At 49.8% G+C, this 18,830-nt stretch overlaps 1 long non-coding RNA gene across 1 annotated transcript; it reads right to left on the bottom strand.

The window, feature by feature from the left end:
* Nucleotides 1–9,827: 9,827 nt before the first annotated feature.
* On the bottom strand, nt 9,828–14,731 carry LOC138445067 (uncharacterized). The gene is made up of 2 exons (XR_011258729.1): nt 14,677–14,731; nt 9,828–13,595 (listed from the first exon to the last, which is right to left on the bottom strand). It is a non-coding gene; the product is annotated as an uncharacterized lncRNA (long non-coding RNA).
* Nucleotides 14,732–18,830: the final 4,099 nt, after the last annotated feature.

Raw genomic sequence — 18,830 nt, 5'->3', positions numbered from 1 at the left:
CCTGACTTCTGTTCTACACCATCGTTTCACCCATCACGTGACCCCGGAGACGCGCGAGAGGAACAGGCACCGTGAGGGCCACTGCAACTGCCTCTGTCTCCTCCACTTCAGAGCCGAGGGAACTCGGGTAAGTGACCTCGTTTCTGAGAGGCTCAGTGCCCCATCTGCAAACCGGAGGTGATCCTGCCCACCCTGGCTCCCAGGAGCTCAAGGGTAGAGGTGATTATGCACAGAGCGCTGGGTCCTGGGAGGCGTTCACCCAAGGCTTTCCAGACTTCTTCCCAAGTTGTGTCTGAACTCACTTCAGTCATCCCCAAATGCCCAATAATCATTTATCTTATTGAAAACTCAGTTCATGTATCTCTTTATTGTTTTATTATTTCCTTTCAACATTTTATTGTATTGTCTTTATTTCAATGTTTTTTTTAAAAGCTGCCTCTTTTCATACTGAATTTTCTGTGTGTCTTGATTTGAGTTTCCAAGGGATGAGTTTCTTTTGCAGACTCTCTTATCAATGTCATGTTTCTACCTTAGAAGCCCAGGAAGCTTGCTGACGGACTAACAGAATGATCAAAATGTCCCAAACCCAAGTTTTCTCTTTCATTTTAAATAACTCACAGTCTTCCCCAAACCCCAGAACTGCAGAGTCAGGTGAGACCTCCAAGATCTGGGTGGGCCAGAGGGATGACCAGGGCTAGAGAAACATGCTAACCGATGGAGATGCAGAAATGGCCCGGGAAGCAGTACCGCAGTACTGCCTGACTCATGGACAGATGCTCACCGTGTGGACTTGCTCGTTTCCCCGGGATGGCGTTCCACTGTGCTCTGGGCTGCCCTCAATCCTTTTGGGAGATAACTTGTCTCTTCCCTGATAACCACTGTGTACTTTCTGCTCGTGATTCTTCGTATATTTACTTTTATCCACATGTTTTGCTCAGAATCTTGTTTCAAGTGCTGACCTTACACCTTTGCCTAAATGACTTGCAAACACATGTGGATATAAATATCAGTATCAGACTGGGTTACTCTCCCCATGGACATGTACTTATTTACTCATCTTTTGCAAACTAAACATCTCCTCCCATGTGCACCCCTCCATTCTATCATCAGCTTTGAGTTATTCATCCAACTAGCATTTGCTGAGCTCCTGAGTCATTCATCCAACTAACATTTGCTGAGCTCCTCCAAGGCATCGGGCTCTGAGCTCGTGTGCTAATTCTCTGCTTTCTGTTTTCCTTTTCAACCCTCAGAAGTCCTTCTTACCACTGTGCTCCGAGGTGCCCACACAAAATATAATATCCCATGACAGGATGTCTTTCCATGTGCAAACCAAAATAGCCCTGGCCTTTGTGCGGCTGTATTCCTTTCTAAACTCGTCCTGACACAACGTCTGGTCTCACCTCTCACACATTTTTGCCACTTTCTGGCACACGTTGTGAGGTGCTGTCATAGATCTAAGTTGATTTTTTTTGGCCTCTTTATTTGTGAGCTTTGGATCCATTCACATGTTTCTCCTCCCCACGATTTGAATTGCGTCCCTGGTGGGAAGTCAGATGCTTGCTTTTCAATCCCTTTTCCTTCTGCTAACAAAACTGTTAAGGAAAGGTTAGCCTCACTTGGAAAAGAGGCTCAATGACATTTTAATAAAGTGACCACTTAGATAGTCTTGTTTTAAATGACAAACTCTCCATTTGAAAAAATTTAGAGCTGAATGAGATCTGAGAATTCTCATTCAGTCTAAACTCCTGCGGGGAGTGTATGTTGAGTCAGGTTTAGAATCCGGGCCTCTGGACTCAATTCAGTGGGGCAGGGGGGAGGTTCCTTTTAAATATTATCTTTTCTTTTTTTTAATCAAAAATATATATGCAGGAGGGTGGGAAGGAGGTTTGAGAAGGAAGGGACATATGGATACATATAGCTGATTCATGTCCTTGTACAACAAAAATTAACACAACACTGTAAAGCAATTATACTCCAATAAAAAATATAGATGCAAAATAAAGAACAGAAGGTAAACCGAAGACCATGCCGATCAAGCATGTTTCAGCACCCTGTGGCCCCTAAATGTGCGATCCCTCCCAGACAACTTAACCTCTGAGGGGCGTTCTTTCATTCCCAGGGATCCCTCCAGCTCACCCTGGTTCAGCTGTCCTCCAAGCCCGACAGAACCCAGGTCTCTCTTCCCAGCATGCTAATCTCTCGTGATCACAGTGGGTCTGCTGTGGTTTGTCATTGGCAGCCAGGCCCGCTAATGTTGCCTGAGTCTGTCTGAATGTTTCTCTTGATGGGGATTATGTTTTATTTTTGGACAGCCCTCATTGTTAGAAAGTTTTCCTGCTAATCGCACAAAACTCTGCCTTCCTCTGCTGTCCTCACCAGGGGTCCATTTTGCTCTGTGACCTTGTGCACACACAGTGCTCTGGGGCTGAGCCACAGACGACTTTGACCTGAGCAGTCTCTCCTGGCCCCTCTTTCTCCTGGCCCTAGATCTGGGCTCTCCTGACCTCCGACTTCCCTTGCTCCAACTCCACTTTCAGTTTTGCACTGAAGCTTTGTCATGAGCGACCCAGTGGGGCGGTCCTTCCAGCTTCTTCCAGGACATGACCTCCAGTGTGGAACCCTGGCCTCCTGGAGCTCTGGCCTGCCCCCACCCTCACTCGGTCTCAGGGGTTTGGGAGCGATCCTCAGATGTGCAGGTCTCAGTTCTGTCCCCTGGAGTGGCCCCGGGTACATCTAATCCCTGGTAGTATTTTAGGAACATGACCCCATGCCTCTTGTTCGCTCTCCCGGGCACTCTTGCAGAGGGTGGATAGAAGCGCCTGCATGCGTAGTCTGACCTGTGCAAGGCCCCAAGCCACTTCCCTGCCTTGGCTGGAACAAGCTGTTTCAGCGCTGCCGGCTCCAGCCATGGGCTTTGTTCAGCTGCATGTCCACACCCCGGGCTTGCGGTCAACTGAACAAGTCCACGCCGTCCCCTCTCCTACGAACGGCTGTTTAGCCTGGTCCCTACTATTCTCGACTCACCTGTTTCCAAACCCTCATGCATTCTGTTCATTCCTATTTTGCTTGGATTCCTTATTCTGGCACCTGATGTCTTTATGAATCTTGACTCTTTCATGGGCCTTTACTTTTCCAAGCTTTCACTGTGCACGGAGTTTAATATGTGAAGATTCTGTGCTTCAAAAGCATAGATGAAAGTGAGCGGTCGGGGTGTGGGTTCACAGCTCTGAAGCAGCTTCGCACGTGCACTGGGATCAAGTAGAGACGTGGTGGGTGGTGGGTGGCGGAAGCCAGGTTTCCCCAGCGGGGATGGGAGGTTGTGGATACATGGTGTGGAGGAGGGGCTAGATTAGGGCCAGAGACCTCGGGGTGAGCTCAGGTGCAGCCTAGCACAGATGCTAAGGGATGTATTCTGAAGCACTGATAGACTTGTGTGCACACACAAGCTAGCTTCCATACATACATTTCCAGGCTCTGTTGGTTGAGGGGGGCCCAGACATAGGGACATTCCAGGAGCAGGAAGCCCACGCAGGGTCCACTACTTGGTTTCGAAATGTAGTTCTCTGATAAAAAGCACCCGGGCTTTTGGGAGAAAGGGCTCGTTCCAGGACTGGGTCAGGGAAAATGGAAGATGAGCCTGAGCCATGTTGTAGCCGCAGAAAGTGAGGAAGTGCTTCCTTCACCACAAGTCAGGAGCACGTCAAAGGGACACATGCGTCAACCCAAGGCCACCTCAAAGCTCTGGAATAGCCAGAGTTGTCCTGATGGGAGCAAAAGCAAATAGCACAGTACTGCATTATAACGCAAAGTCCAAAATGCACCTACCCAAGTCCGTGTGGACATAAAGAAAATATATACAGAGACAGGAGGCAAGGGACGAGCACCCTTACAGACCAGCTCCAAATAATTTACACAGACACCCCCAGCCCAGACCTCTGGACTTAGTGACTTGTTTACAAAGAAGGAGTTCTGGAGGAGGGGACAATGCCATTCCTCCTGGACAAGCCTGACAAGCGCTCCTGGGGTTAGGTGATTGTGTTCCTGTCATCATTTACACATCAGGGAGGCAGCGCACGCTTTTGATACGCTGTGATGAGAACGGCCCTTCACCTCTGTGTTCTCTCCCCTCTCCCCAGATCCATTAACTGTGGTCTATTCATGAAGAAACATCAGAAAAAGCAAATGGAGAGACTCTACAGAACAGCTGACCAGCGATGCTCAAAACTGTTAAGCCATCAGCAATAAGGAAAGACTGGGGACTGTCACAGAGCATAGGAGGCTGGGGAAAGATGACAACCAAATTTAGTACCTATGCATGTTTTCTGTATCTAAAATGCCTTCTCCTCCAAATGGTTAAAAATAAAAATAAAGGAAAGGCACATACATAACTTTAAAATGGTATTCAACAGGCAAGCACAAGGGATCTGATATTCTGTTAGTGACCGCTTGCTGGATGGTGTTGGTCCAACATCATCTACTGCTTTTGGGCTGATCACAGAGCTCCCTTCTTGTGGGCATGATGGCCCCCACCCACGACTGGACTCTCCCCAGTCAACGAAGCTGGGACTTTACCCCATGGTATGTGGGTGTGGCAAGCTCCAGAACTCTACACTTCCAAGGCTGTGGCATTCCACTGTGCTTATCCAGACGAAGACCAGCCGTGACTTTTCCCTTAATTACCATCTTCACGGGTGTTCCCTCCTACCTAAGGCAAAGTGGAGGCTCCACCCAACTCCGCTACATCCTCCTTGGCTCCGCCCACCCTTGAGATTCTGTTACCGCCCCTGCTACCCTGCTTGTTTGGGGCTGTGTGTGCTCCCGGGTGTGCCTGCCCGCCTCCCTCCCAGACACTGACCCACGTTCCTCCCACACCTCATCACACTCCCTGAAGAAGCTTTGGAAACTTCAGGGACTCGGGACTCCAAGACACTCCAACTATTTCAGCAACTCCTTGACATTTATGAACAGCGATAAAGAATATATGTGTTCCTCTGTTTCTGCCATTCTTGTTTTCAGGACTTGATTGGAACATAAGCTCTTTGGGTTCAGGGTCTTTTTAAGGACGTCATGTTTTATTTTTATATATGGGTTTGGCAAAGCGTTATTTGGGCAAATTTTCCCCTCTATGTTGCTTGGTGAAGTATTGATTGAGCATGTGAGTGTCTAATAAGGAGCAATGTTAGTTTCTTCAGTTTGTCTTTACATGGGCAACAGTTTCAAGCACCTCCTCCAACCTGCCCCTTCCCTACAACAAGAACCCGTGTTGCTTGGATCTTCGTTGAGGCTTATCCTCCACCCTGTGGCTTCTGTCTAACTGTCTCACCCGAGGTCTCATCTGCCAACCTGAGGATTACCCAAATGGGTTTGAATCCACTGCACAAACAGAGATCCATAAAGCCCCTCATGAGAGGCCTTGCTGAAGAGCGTAAGACTCAGTGTCTACACCACTGCCTGGCCTGTGAGCTCACTAATGCTCTCACAGAAGCTTTTAGGTTCCCGAGCAGAGCTTGTCCTCAGAAAGCCCAATCCCCTCTTCAAAACCCTGCTCTTCTCAGATGTCAGCTTAGAAAGAAATTGTCATAGCCTTTCTGTTTCTTTCTTGATCACACTCACCCAGCTCCCCCGGCCCTCAGCATGTGTCTCTCTCTGATTTACCCAGGGCCATCCTCAGAGCCCGCTCCCCTTTCTTATTTCAACATCGCCCCCGTTGGTCCTTTCCTTTCCAAGTGTTCACATGAGAGAGTCATGGTGTTTCTCAATCCTCTGCCTGCGATCCGAGCCCACGACGTGGGGCAGGGATGAGGGGAGGGATGCAAGGAGGAAAGTGCCCGGGTCTCACTGGACGGCCTGGGGTCCTGGCTGCTGTGAGAGCGAGCCCCTGTGGGTGCGTGGCTGGGGTGTGACAGTGCGTGTTGATGGCGTGCATGTGCTCGTGTGTGTGCCTACATTTGTGAGTGTGTATATGTGTAAGGCAGTGTGAGTGGATGTGTGTGCTTGTGTGCCTGTCCATGTATGTATGTGTGTATGTGTGAAACAGTCTCAGTGTGTGTGTGTGTAAACAGGGTGTGTGTTGGCCTCTGTGTGTGTATGTGTGTGAGATGGAGTGTGTGTGTGTCTGTGTGTGAGGCACTGAGTGTGCGTCTGTGTGCCTGTTCATGTATGTAGGTGTATATGTGTGTGAGACAGTGTGAGTGTGTAAGACAGAGTGAGTGTGTGCATATTGGCCTATGCATGTGTATGTGTGTAAGGCAGTATGTGTGTCTGACCGTGTATGTATGTGTGTTTGTGTGTGAGATAATGTGAGTGTGTGGTGGAGAGGATCACACACCAGCTTTGGAGAGGCCATGTCGAGTCGGCTGGGACCAGATTCCTCAAGAGGCCTGTGGTGAGCAGGCTGGGTGAGGGGCTGGGGGCAGGTAGGGAGGAGGGGGTGGAGAGGTGGGGAGGTGAGGGGCGTGTGGGGACGTGGAGGGGCAGGGAGGAGGGCCTCGGGGTGTCCTGAGGTGCAGACTTCCTCCCCCTCGGCCCCCCGGCCGCAGCAGGGAACGGCTGCACACAGCACCCCCCAACTGGTCAAGAATCTGGCCTCCGTGTGTCCACATTCTGCTCTTTGCTGCCCCCAGACCCTGCCTGGAGCCCCGACTTCCTCACGTGTGAAGTGGGGCCACTACCAACTGCAAATTGAACGCAAGCTGCGGGAGGACTGGATGAGACGGAAAATGCCTGGCACGGGGCTTGGCTAGGGAAAAGCACTTTACCATCAGCGAGAGCTGCTCTCTACAGAGCCCTCGGCGTGTATCACCTCTTTGCATCACGTATACAATGTCTGTAACTACAAATCAGTGCCTGTCCTTATTTTTCTTCAAAATTGAAGAAATAATATTTTATTGAGATAAAATTGATTTTTTAAAAATTTTTACTTAAGTGTAGTTCATTTAAAAGCGTATCATTTTTAACTTTCCTCTCTCTCATAGGTGGTCCTGGTGTGTAGGAAATGTTCAACCTTGTGCGGACCTGATCTCTGTGCTCCCCGTGCTAAAACACTGCTTTGATCGACCTCTGGATGCCTTGACTTATTGGCTTTGAATTGATCTATTGATTTAATAGAAGTCATTTTTCATGCTCACTGGGTCTGGATAAAGCAGTCAGGTTAGCTCCGGTTTGGCCAACATCATCAATAATAGATGTTTTCCTGATTCTGTTGGGTGATTCATTTCCACGGCATAAACACAGGAAACCTCTGTCAACATCACGGCGCTGGTATTTCTGCACAGAACCAGAGCCCCCGCCCCGTCCAGTGGATCCCGTCCACCTGCCCTCTTCATGTTTGGGAATAGCTACCCCTCACCGCTTCATCTCAGGAAGGGCCCCCAGCCAACTGCACTCCCGAGGGCAGAGGCCTGTGGGGCTGGGGTCAGCAGAGCCCAGGACGACGTGGCCACCCTCCCTGCCTGCAGCCCCTTCCACGCCCCTCGGCCCAGTGACCAGCTGAGTAAGCGCCCTCCTGGCAGGTCAGCGCCTCATTGAGAAACAGTGGAAATGAGGTCATCAGCAGTGGAGATTCACTTCCTCTGCACATTTGCAGCCAACCAAGAAAAAAAGAAAAGAGCTACACGTTGAGCCCGAGGGTGTCGGAAGGCCGTCATGATTTTAATTCTTGCTAACAAAGCCCAGAGCACATGTGCCTCACAGATGTGCAGAGCGGCACACGTGCGCACACCAGCCCCAGGACACCTGCTGTCCTAGCTCCATCCACCCAGAATCTGCTGTCCAGCCAGGTTCCCGGAAGTGTGGCCACTAGGAGACAATGCCTCTGGGTCTCAGGTCCAGGAGCTGGCGGGATTTTGTGCTTCTAAAAGCCTTTAGTCCCAAATCTCAAGGGTTTGATTTTGTTTTTGTTTTGTTTTTTAAACTTTTTATTTTATATTAGAGTAGAACCAGTTAGAGTCTGCAGGAGGGCATGGCAACCCACTTTGGTATTCTGGCCTGGGAGTCCAATGCACTGAGCAGCCTCATGGGCTACAGTCCATAGGGTCGCAGCGACTGAGCAGGCATAGCCGATTAACAAGGTTGTCATAGTTTCAGGAAGACAGCAAAGCAACTCAGCTGTGCATATACATGTATCCAGTCTCCCCCAAACCTGCCTCCCTTCCAGGCTGCCACATAACACTGAGCAAAGTTCCCTGTGCTGCCCAGCAAGTCCTTGTTGGTCATCCGTCTTGAATACAGCAGCGTGTACATGTCCGTCCCAAACTCCCTAACTATCCCTTCCCCCCGTTCCTTCCCTCTTGGCACACTCTAAATCCACTCTCTAAGTCTGTACCACACCTCAAGGTTCTGTGCACAGCTCCTGACGGGGGTGGCAGGGCTGGGAGCTTCATGCCAGTGCGGCATGTACTTTGGGGAAATGAAAGTTGGCCTCCAAGAATCAAAAAATAGGAAGTGAATCTAGCTGGCTGCGTTGGCTCTTCACCCCTTCACATCCTGGGCGCTGCCCCCGGGCACTGTCTAGACCCTCCAGTGCGGCCGCGGGACCAGTTGTCCTGTGTCTGGCACGTGTTTTCTGTGAGGCAGACCAGTGTCTGGGAACCACAGCCAGGAAACACAAGAATGAGGGTCTGATTTCCCTCCTGGCCCCCAGCACTGAACAGTTTCAGCTGAAAGGAAGAACAGCACTTTCTTTCTCATGACATTTTGAGGGTGAAAATGTCTCCTGGAGGCACTTCCTCACAAGGAGGATCTCCAGTCCTGAAATGCTGACCCACGTGAATCCCATTTAAAGCTCTCGCTGCCCTTAAAGTTCCTGTACTGACATCTTCTATTTCCCCCTTTCTCACAGCTCTAGTCTTCTCCATGGAAAAGAAAGCTACTTCTCTTAATAATTAATTACGGGAGCTATTTAAGGCATTTGGAGCTCTAATCAGAAACCTCAGCCTTATCACTTTTTGCCAAAGTGAGCTCCATTATTAGTTGATTTCCACTGGTCTGAAACTTAAAGAAAACCTGATGAAATATTCCTCTGAGCCTGAATTTAAGCTCCGTAACAATTTTTGACTCTGCAAAAAAAAAAAAAAGTCCCTTAATAATTATATAGGGAGTTGCTAATAGTTCACACCCTCACATTCCCCAAATTCCTATGCGAATTACATAAATGGAGCCCAGGCGCAGTTGCAGAATTGAATATTCAGGCTTTATTATCACGCTTATCTCCCCTGGACTCAGGGAAGACTCTGGTTCATTCTTGCTTCAGATATTCTGACTATAGCCATGTTTCCAATCCCAGGATGGAGAGTGTGTCGTTAGCTATTTTGTGTCCACCCCCACCGCCCCCCAGAGAAGGCAATGACACCCCACTCCAGTACTCTTGCCTGGAAAAATCCCATGGGCAGAGGAGCCTGGTAGGCTGCAGTCCATGGGGTTGAGACATGACTGAGTGACTTCACTTTCACTTTTCACTTTCATGCATTGGAGAAGGAAATGGCAGCCCACTCCACTGTTCTTGTCTGGAGAATCCCAGGGATGGGGGAGCCTGGTGGGCTGCCATCTATGGGGTCGCACAGAGTCGGACACAACTGAAGTGACTTAACAGCCACCGCCCCCGCCCTCCCTCCAAACCTCCACTCCTTCCGGCTCCCCAAACCCTTGAAATCTTCTGGAAGAAAAGTACAGGCTGAAATCCATTCTTGAAGATGGTTAAAAAGGGTCAAGAGTTCTGGTTCACCAGATGTTTCTTAGATGTCTTACCTTTGTTTGGCAACATTTTTGGGTATAGGATTGTGTCTCATTTTCACTCAGAGGGTGTTACAGAGAAGGAAAGCAAAGAGGTGAACTGAAATTTGTTTATTTTAATTAGAAAAAGATTCTTCATTTTCCAAGGCTTTGCCACAGCAGTGAATTTAATAGTATATAATTAACTCTAATGTGCTTATGATTTGATTTGCAAAATTTCTTTCAAGGTAGATATTTTGGGGAGAGAGAAGTTCAGGATTCCAGCCTGACCATGGGCTTTGATTCTGATGGTCCGCATGGTGGGAGGGATGAGGGGTGCTGGTGAAGGCTGGCTGACACAGGACCATGCCCTGTGTGTAATTCCTTAGGTGGGCTGAGTGGTGGCCCCCCAGAAGGGGAGCCTACAGGCACAGTGGCCCCCCAGCTTTGTCAAGTCTTCTCTGGGCTGCAGAGTTCATACATGAACGTGAGGATAACCTAGGAGAAGAGACAGGGCACTAGCGAATCAGCTTCTGTCTCACCTGAACATCTTAGCAGGTCTCAGCAGGCAGAGAGCTGGGAAGGACGGCTGAGGAGGTCACATCAAAGGGGAGCAAAAAGGGAGGCACCGCCGATGGCTCACCATGGACCAAGGCCTCCTCTGCAACATGGAAGCAGATGTTGTGAGCCCACCTGGGCTGGACGGCCGGACAGCTGGACAAAAGCACACGTGTTTACTGCTAAAGGGGATCCAGCAAGAGGCCAACCGGACACAAGGCCGGGTGGAGGGCTTGCCTGGGGTAAAAGACACACCTGGGTTTGTTGGGAAAGAAAACTGGTCAATCCCTGTGACCTTCTTTCTCCAAATTTGCAAAATGTAGGCACTTGTCCTCCCTTCCTGGTCACTGTGAGGATGCGGCATTGCATGTGAGTGCCCGGCCTGGGGTCTGGCACTGGGAGGTGCTCGACAGGCACTCAGTCGTGCCAACTCTTTGTGACCCCATGGACTATAGTGTGCCAGGCTTCTCTGTCCATAGGATTCTCCAGGCAAGAACACTGCAGTGGGTTGCCATTTCTTCCTCCAGGGGATTTTCCTGACCCGGAGATCAAATGCCCATGTACTGCATTGTCAGGTGGGTTCTATACCACCGAACTACCTGGGAAGTCCACTCAACACGTGGGTCTGTCATTAAGGTTTGGTGGGTCCTGGAGAAGCTCCTCAATCAAAGTTATCTTCCCCTCTGACCTACATCGATGAATGAAACTCCAGCCACCACTCGGTGGAGAGGTTGTGTCCTTTGAAGGGTCCTGTTTAAACACAAACCATGCTCCAGGGGCTGGAGAGAGGGCACTGGGAAAGAAACCCACTCCCAGCTGGAAACACCTTTGTTTGAACTGAGATTATCAGGTTAACCAGTCAGTTAATGAGCAGGGCTCCGACAGTTGGCAAACTGGCAGATGGGTTTGAAGGAGTGGAGTGAGAATGGGGCTAGGGGACGAGGGAAGAATCCTGACGCCGGAGGGCTGACTGGCTGGCCAATGGCCTAGGGTTAGGGGGCCCGGAAGGGAGCTGGGATTGGAAGATGGTGGCTGGGGCGGGCCCAGTGGGGGAGGGGCTCAAGGAGCAAATTACCAAGATTCAGTGTTGTGAGACTCAGGGTGCACTTATTTTTAAATATTAAATAGTTGCTTTCAACTGATATGCTCAGTTCAGTTCAGTTCAGTCTCTCAGTCATGTCCGACTCTTTGCGACCCCATGGACTGCAGCACGCTAGGCCTCCCTGTCCATCACCAACTCCCAGAGTTTACTCAAACTCATGTCCATTGAGTCAGTGATGCCATCCAACCATCTCATCCTCTATCATCCCCTTCTTCTGCCTTCAATCTTTCTCAGCCTCAGAGTCTTTTCAAATGAGTCAACTCTTTTGTGTGAGGTGGCCAAAGTATTGGAGTTTCAGCTTCAGCATCAGTCCTTCCAATGAACACCCAGGACTGATTTCCTTTAGGATGGACTGGTTGGATCTCCTTGCAATCAAGGGACTCTCAAGAGTCTTCTCCAACACCACAGTTCAAAAGCATCAATTCTTTGGCACTCAACTTTCCTTATAGTCCAACTCTCTCATCCATACATGAGTACTGGAAAAACCATAGCCTTGGCTATTGTTGGCAAAGTAATGTCTCTACTTTTTAATATGCTGTCTGGGTTGGTCATAACTTTTCTTCCAAGGAGCAAGATATGCTCAGTATACTGTTATTCAAACTCTGATGTTTCTCCAGGTGAAGAACCTTTAAATTTAAAGTGATGGGTCCACCTGTTAACCTGGAAAAAGTCCAACATATATACTATCTGTGTCAAAGGACTCTGGAAACTTGGGGAAAAAGAGTTTGGTAACTATTGCTGGGGTCGTGTGGAGGGAGGGCACTTACTTTTAATCTCTAGTGTATCATGGGAAAGGGTTTCTTCCTAACCCCCCAGATATGCCCTGAGACCCCTAAATACACCACGCAGTGATGGAGGCCCTCAGGCTCAGAGCACGTGCTGTGTCCGCATCATGGGGACCACTCCTTATCCGACCTTCGAGCGTGTTCTTTCCATACTCAAGGCTGCGATGCCAAATTATCCTCTGAGGGAACACCCAATGAGTCTTCCCAAACAGAGGATCCATTTTTTTTTGTTGTAAGGAAACTTCTTCCTGTGTCTCCTACTACTTCCTAAATGAGGGCTAACAAAAAAGCTGCCAGGTGACTTGAAACTGTCTTTCTCAAACCTCGGCCTTGTGACTTCAGGGGCAGATACTGCTCTGTTGAACGGGGTGGAGGGCTTCTGGATCCACAGCATGCTTGATACTAGCAGGACCCTCGCCAGCTGTGGGAGCCACAAATGCCTCCATCGGTCTCTCTGGGGTGGAGGGAAACTGCTCCTGGCTGACAACCACTGACCTACAAAGGAGAAGTTGTCACCTCATGTGACAAGGCGTCCATCCGGAGAGAGCAGAGGCTCACAGAAGCCCCCAGATTCCCCGGCTCCTCCTGAGCCTCGCCCACCATTTCCACTCGCGGCTTTTATCCCGACTGCGGCAGGACAGCCATGTTACCTTGGGCTCAGGAAGGGAAGAGGCGACCGGTGAAGAGCTGCCCTGGTCCTTCCGACAGCCCTCCCCAAGGAACTGGACTTGCACTTCCTTTTCTGGGTGTTGCAGCCTCTTCCAGATCAAGGGACTTGTGGAAAGAGAAGTAATTCTCACTGGCCATGTTGCCACTTCAGCAGAAGCGAGGATTCTGTCACTAAGCATGAGGGGTTGAGTTGAGTACCGCGAGGCCCCCTTCGTTAAGTTAAGCCCTGAGCACAAGGGCCTCACTTGACCAAAGAGTCAACTCATCCTTTTCTTTTTTTCACGTAAAACTGATTGAAAACAGACCCATCACAGGTGTGTTGGTGTTCAGTTGCCAAGTCGTATCAACTCTGTGACCCCATGGACTGCAGCACGCCAGGCCTCCCTGTCCCTCACTATCTCCAAGTTTGAAAAAGAAAGTGAAACTCGCTCAGTCGTGTCCAATTCTTTGTGACCCCATGGACTATACAGTCTATGGAATTCTCCAGACCAGAATACTGGAGTGGGAAGCTTTCCTGTCTCCAAGGGATCTTCCCAACCCAGGGATTGAACCCAGGTCTCCCGCATTGCATTGGAATGACCGCATTAGATTCTTTACCAGCTGAGCTATCAGGGAAGCCATCTCCAAGTTTGCCGGAGTTCAAATCCATTGAATTGATGATGCACCATCTCGCCCTCTTCTCCTCTCGCCTTCGATCTTTCCCAGCATCAGGGTCTTTTCCAGTGAGTTGGCTGAGGTCCTTGGGTAGTCCTTAATCTGATGTGGCCAGAGTCCTTATGAAAAAGGATGTTTGGACACAAAAGTCAAGGGAATATGGAGGCAGAGATTGCAGTGATGGTGCTATGAGCCCAGGTCACAAAGATGGCCAGCAAACCACCCAGATCCTGGCCAGGGGCCTGGGGCAGATGCTCTGACTCATTCGCAGGACTAGGTCCACCAGGTAGCTCAGCTGGTAAAGAATCCTCCTGTATTGCAGGAGACCTGGGTTCGATCCAGGGGTTTGGAAGATCCCCTGGACAAGGGAAAGGTTACCCACTCTGGTATTCTGGCCTGGAGAATTCCATGGACGGCATAGTCCATGGGGTCGCAAAGAGTCTGACACAACTGAGCAACTTTCACTTTTCACTTTCAGGCCCGCCAGGATAATCTGGGGAAACCTTCCCATCTCAAGACCCTTACCTTTATTATATCAGCAAAATCCTTTCTGCCACATGTGGTCACAACGTCATAAGTTCTGAGAATCAGGGCATGAACGTCCTTGAGGGGATGTTGTTCTGTCTACCAGTTTCCCGAAAAATATCCTTTCTTAATAAATAAATTCAGAAATATTGGGTTTAAGTAAAAGTTAAATAGGTTCCTTTATTGTACAAATTTTTGGATTTTTTAAAATGTACTAATGTACATTATAGAACCCCAAAGAGAAATTTAATATGTAGTATTTCCTGATCTTATTTGACCAAAGATTCTACTCATCCTTTCCCCGCCCCCCAACATTTCGGGATAAAGTGGGAAAAAAGTCTCAGGAAACACGCTTTGGCCAAGTGGGGAAGAAGGCCCCGCAGGAGAAGCTTTGGGGTGCCGCTGCAATAGATGGTAGGGGCTCCTGCCCTGAGCTCTGTGTCCGCAGCCACCACTTGCTGCTGAGTGAGTGACAGAGCCCTGGGAGGAGGAATTAGGATCATTTAGGATCTGAAATTTCATCTTGGGAAATACCTGAGTAGGACCCGCCTGACCTCACCTCCACCCTCTGCGGCAGTGGAGAGGCCAGCCTTCACCCACCTTTCACTCAGCAGGGGAACTGGGCGGCCTTCTGCTGGGGACCCCTGCTGTCCCCCCTCCTCTGCCCACACTCACCAGCTCTGCCTGCAGGCCAGCCCTCTAGGCTCGGATCATCAACAGCTGTCTCCCCAGAATATCCCTACAAGCCACTCTAAACTAGATACATTTCCGGAAGGTCACCCAAAGGCGGGCTCTAGGTAGGAGGGCACAGCCCACTGTGAGTCACCAGGTGAAGCTGATGGAGAACCTTGGGTGGGCAGGCTTCTCTGCACACGTGCTGCGTGCGTGCTAAGTTAGTTCAGTTGTGTCCAACTCTGTGTGACCCCACGGACTGCAGCCCGCCAGGCTCCTCTGTCCATGGGGTCCTCCAGGCAAGAATACTGGAGCGGGTTGCCATGCCCTCCTCCAGGGGATCTCCCCCACCCAGGGTTTGAACCCTTGTCTCTTACGTCTCCTGCAATGGCAGGCGGGTTCTTTACCACGAGTGCCACCTGGGAAGCCCTTCCTCTCCATGGATGGGTTAACTGATGGGATTTATGCCAGCTAAGAGCTGGGAGGTGGCTCTGCAGTGCTTATTAATTAGAATGTGACTGAAACGCTCCGTGAGGCTCCCTCTGGGCATGGTCCACTCCTGCCCTGCACCCCTGAGGTTTTAAAGCCAGGAAACACATTTTCCGAAGCTGTCTGTGTCCCCCTCCTCCCCTGCACCCTTCTCTCGATGGGCTTTGCGGGCAGAAGCCCTGGACAAGGTGGCCCTTCAGCTGGAGCTGCTCCACCATCAACGGCTCAGCAGGCCTGTTTAGAGCTCCAGCTGGGGACTCCGATTCCGAGGTTGCGTTCAAGGACCACATGAACGAGTCCTCAGAGGAAAGCTCTCGCAAAGCTTTTGAGCTCATAACCGCTTGGCCATGTTACAAGCTTCCAGTGTGCTAAGGTTCAGAAAATAAAATATTCCGAGAGCCAGTGTGCCAGGCCTTCACCCACCAGAAGCTTCTCCTGGATGCTGACCCCACCCCTGTCCGCGTGTCGAGGGGTGGGGAGAATGATGTTGGGGACCCTTTCCTCTGTGAACTCCCTGGGCAGTGTCCCTGAGAACCATGTGGACAGTGATAGCCCCCTGGGTCTCTCTGAGGTCAAAGGGCACCATCACAGGCACTTGTGGGTGGGTGGGTTGGTGGGGGGGGGGGTCTTCCTTGTCCCCAGAGACTGCAGAGTGAAACCACTGCAGGGGGTTTGCGTTCTTTCTGCCCTTCCACCTCGAGCTTTCCATCCGTCAGCTGCATGACGTCAGCTCTTATTTTTAGGAAGCTTTGGATGTGACATGTTCAACATGCCACTGAGACCTGGGCGTTGGCACAGCGCGGCCGGGGGACCCCAACTCTCGGGGAGCCCTAGGCGGGGCCGCCAGCCTCCAGGAGGCCAGGGAGGGGTGTGGGGAGGGGGCACGGGGCAGGGGTGACCCTGACTCAAGGCCTCCCCACCCCCTCCCTCCTCCTGCCTGCAGAGGACTGTCCTCTCTGGTCTTCCTGGAGGCCAGGCTTTGGCCATGGAGGTGCCTGGGATGCTGGGGGCCACATCTGCAGTGTTAGGTCACAGGAAAGGCACAGCAGGGACGTCTGAGCTGCCTCAAGCTCGGGACTCACGGCTGCTGAGAGTTGCCACCAGCCTGTGTCTCTCGTGTTCCCAGACCTGCAACCCAGAGGATGAGTCCTCCAGCCTGATGCGCGGAGCAGAGCCGGGAGGGCCGCTCAGAGCCCGGGGACATCCACGTCCCAGCATCAGTGTGGCCTCCGTGCCAGCAAACCTGAAATGGTTTCAAGACCCCCTGACATCCATCCCCCCTATTCCCACATATACACAATCTTCCTTCATGGATGCAGAAAGCTCCATTACCAGTGTATCAGTTTTTGGTGTAAGACCTAACCCTGATCCTATCCCATCACAGACTGATCTTGCCTCCTGCTTCATGCTGGGGTCCATTCTGAAGAGGGCTGGAGAGTGGGGAGGGAACCCAGGGAAAGGAGGACTTCCGGTGAGGATGGGGATGGGAACCCAGAGCCGCGTGTTGCAGTAGGGGCCAAAGGCAGACTCTGCTTGTTACGACTCAGAGGTCTCCCCAGAAGTCAGATGGAAGCCCTAACCACCAGTGCCGTGAGGGCCGCTTTATCGTAATAGGATCTTCGTAGGTGTCATAGAGTCGAGGCCATTAGGGTGGCGCTAAACTGGTCCAGGGCTTCCCAGGAGGCATGAATGGTGGAGAATCTGATGCAGGAGATGCAAGAGACAAGGAGGGTTTGAACCCTGGGTCAGGAAGATCTCTCTGAATAAGAATGAGAATAATCTCATCCTCAGGAATAGAATTACGGCACCAAACTATAGACTATTACGGCTCTTGACAACAATTACTAAATTCTCTTCAAAAATAATAAATTTGTGCTTGGAAATTTCTGTATATTCCTAGTTGCCAGTAGTTTTACCAGCATCTCCATTATTATAATCATACTTGATGTTTGCGTTGCTTGCTACTTTTATTTGTTTATCTGGCTGTGTCAGGCCTTAGTTACTGCGTGTAGGACCTTTCATTACGGTGCCTGGACTCTCTCGCTGTGGCATTTGGTCTTAGTTTGCTCCATGAAATATGGGATCTCAGTTTCCGGACCAGTGTTCTTCCCTTTCATTAGAAGGCAGATTCTTAACCACTGGACCCCCAGGGAAGTCCCACTTTCTGCTTCTTTACTAGTGAGTTTAGTGTGTAAAAGGTTTTCTTTATTTTTTAATATCTAGCATCATTTTTAATATCTAGCATTTAATATCTAGCATTCACCAATTAACTTTTATTTCCATTTCTGTAAACTGTGAACTCTTCTGACCATTTTCTAGGGATCCTCCTATCACTTGGACAACAAGGAGATCCAACCAGTCCATCCTAAAGAAAATCAGTCCTGAATATTCACTAGAAGGATTGATGCTGAAGCTGAAACTCCAATACTTTTGCCACCCGATGTGAAGAACTGGCTCATTGGAAAAGACCCTGATGCTGGGAAAGACTGAAGACAGGAGGAGAAGGGGATGACAGAGGATGAGATGATTGGATGGCATTACCGCCTCGATGGACAGGGATTTGAGCAAACTCTGGGAGATAGTGGAGGACAGGGAAGCCTGGCGTGCTGCAGTCCATGGGGTCACAAAGAGTTGGACATGACTGAGTGACTGAACTGAACTGAGCTGTATGACTGAAGATTTAAGGGCCCTTTATGTATTTTTCCTTTTTAATCTCTGTCATTTGTCACCAAAATAATTACCGTGACCATATTATTATTATTCATTGCTTGTTACTGTCATTCGTTGTTACTATGTGCTGAGTGACTTCATTATCACCGCCTTTTAAGGAGGTGAAGTGAAGTCGCTCCGTTGTGTCTGACTCTTTGCGACCCCATGGACTGTAGCCTATCAGGCTCTTCTGCCCATGGGATTTGCCAGGCAAGAGCGCTGGAGTGGATTGCCATTTTGTTCTCCAGGGGATCCTGCCAACCCAGGGATCGAACCCGGGTCTCCCACGTTGCGGGCAGACGCTTTACCATCTGAGCCACCAGGGAAACCTTTTAAGGGAGTATTACCCCCATTTTATAGTTGGGAAAATAAGTGTCTCTGACACTTACATAGTTTAGGCAACCTCACAGAGCTAGGAAATGCCAGCCCTAACCCCAGGCAATCCCTACAGCCCTACAATCCTCATGATATTGTTTGTACAACTTCTACCTATCTTAGTGTCTTCCAGTTATTTGGGTTTGAAAACACCATCACAGTTTTTAATTCCATATAATCATGTATGTCCATATCGTCTTAAATATTTTGTTTGCCTGTAATCATAATTGCACTGAGTACACATGTTGACTTTACTTGATATGAGGATTAAATGAGCCCAGTAACAAGTGCCCATCCTTATTTCATAGAGGGATTTTGACATCCCACCTGTCACTTGAAGCAGATCTTTTCGTTACATAGAATGTTATGATATAGAGGCATTTTTTCCATAACTCACATCTGTGCCTCTTCATTTTAAATTTGCAGGTAATAATACCATTTTCCAGATGAGAGAAGAAAAAGGAAGCCTTAGATAGTTGTACCGGCTTCCCCTATGGCTCAGTGGTAAAAAACCCACCTGCCAGTGCAGGAGACACAGGGGATGTGGGTTTGATCCCTGGGTCAAGAAGATCCCCTAGAGGATG

The sequence above is a fragment of the Ovis canadensis genome, chromosome 8 (genome assembly GCF_042477335.2).
Source record: "Ovis canadensis isolate MfBH-ARS-UI-01 breed Bighorn chromosome 8, ARS-UI_OviCan_v2, whole genome shotgun sequence".
Taxonomy (NCBI): domain Eukaryota; kingdom Metazoa; phylum Chordata; class Mammalia; order Artiodactyla; family Bovidae; genus Ovis; species Ovis canadensis.
This window is presented reverse-complemented; position numbering and strand designations above follow the sequence as displayed.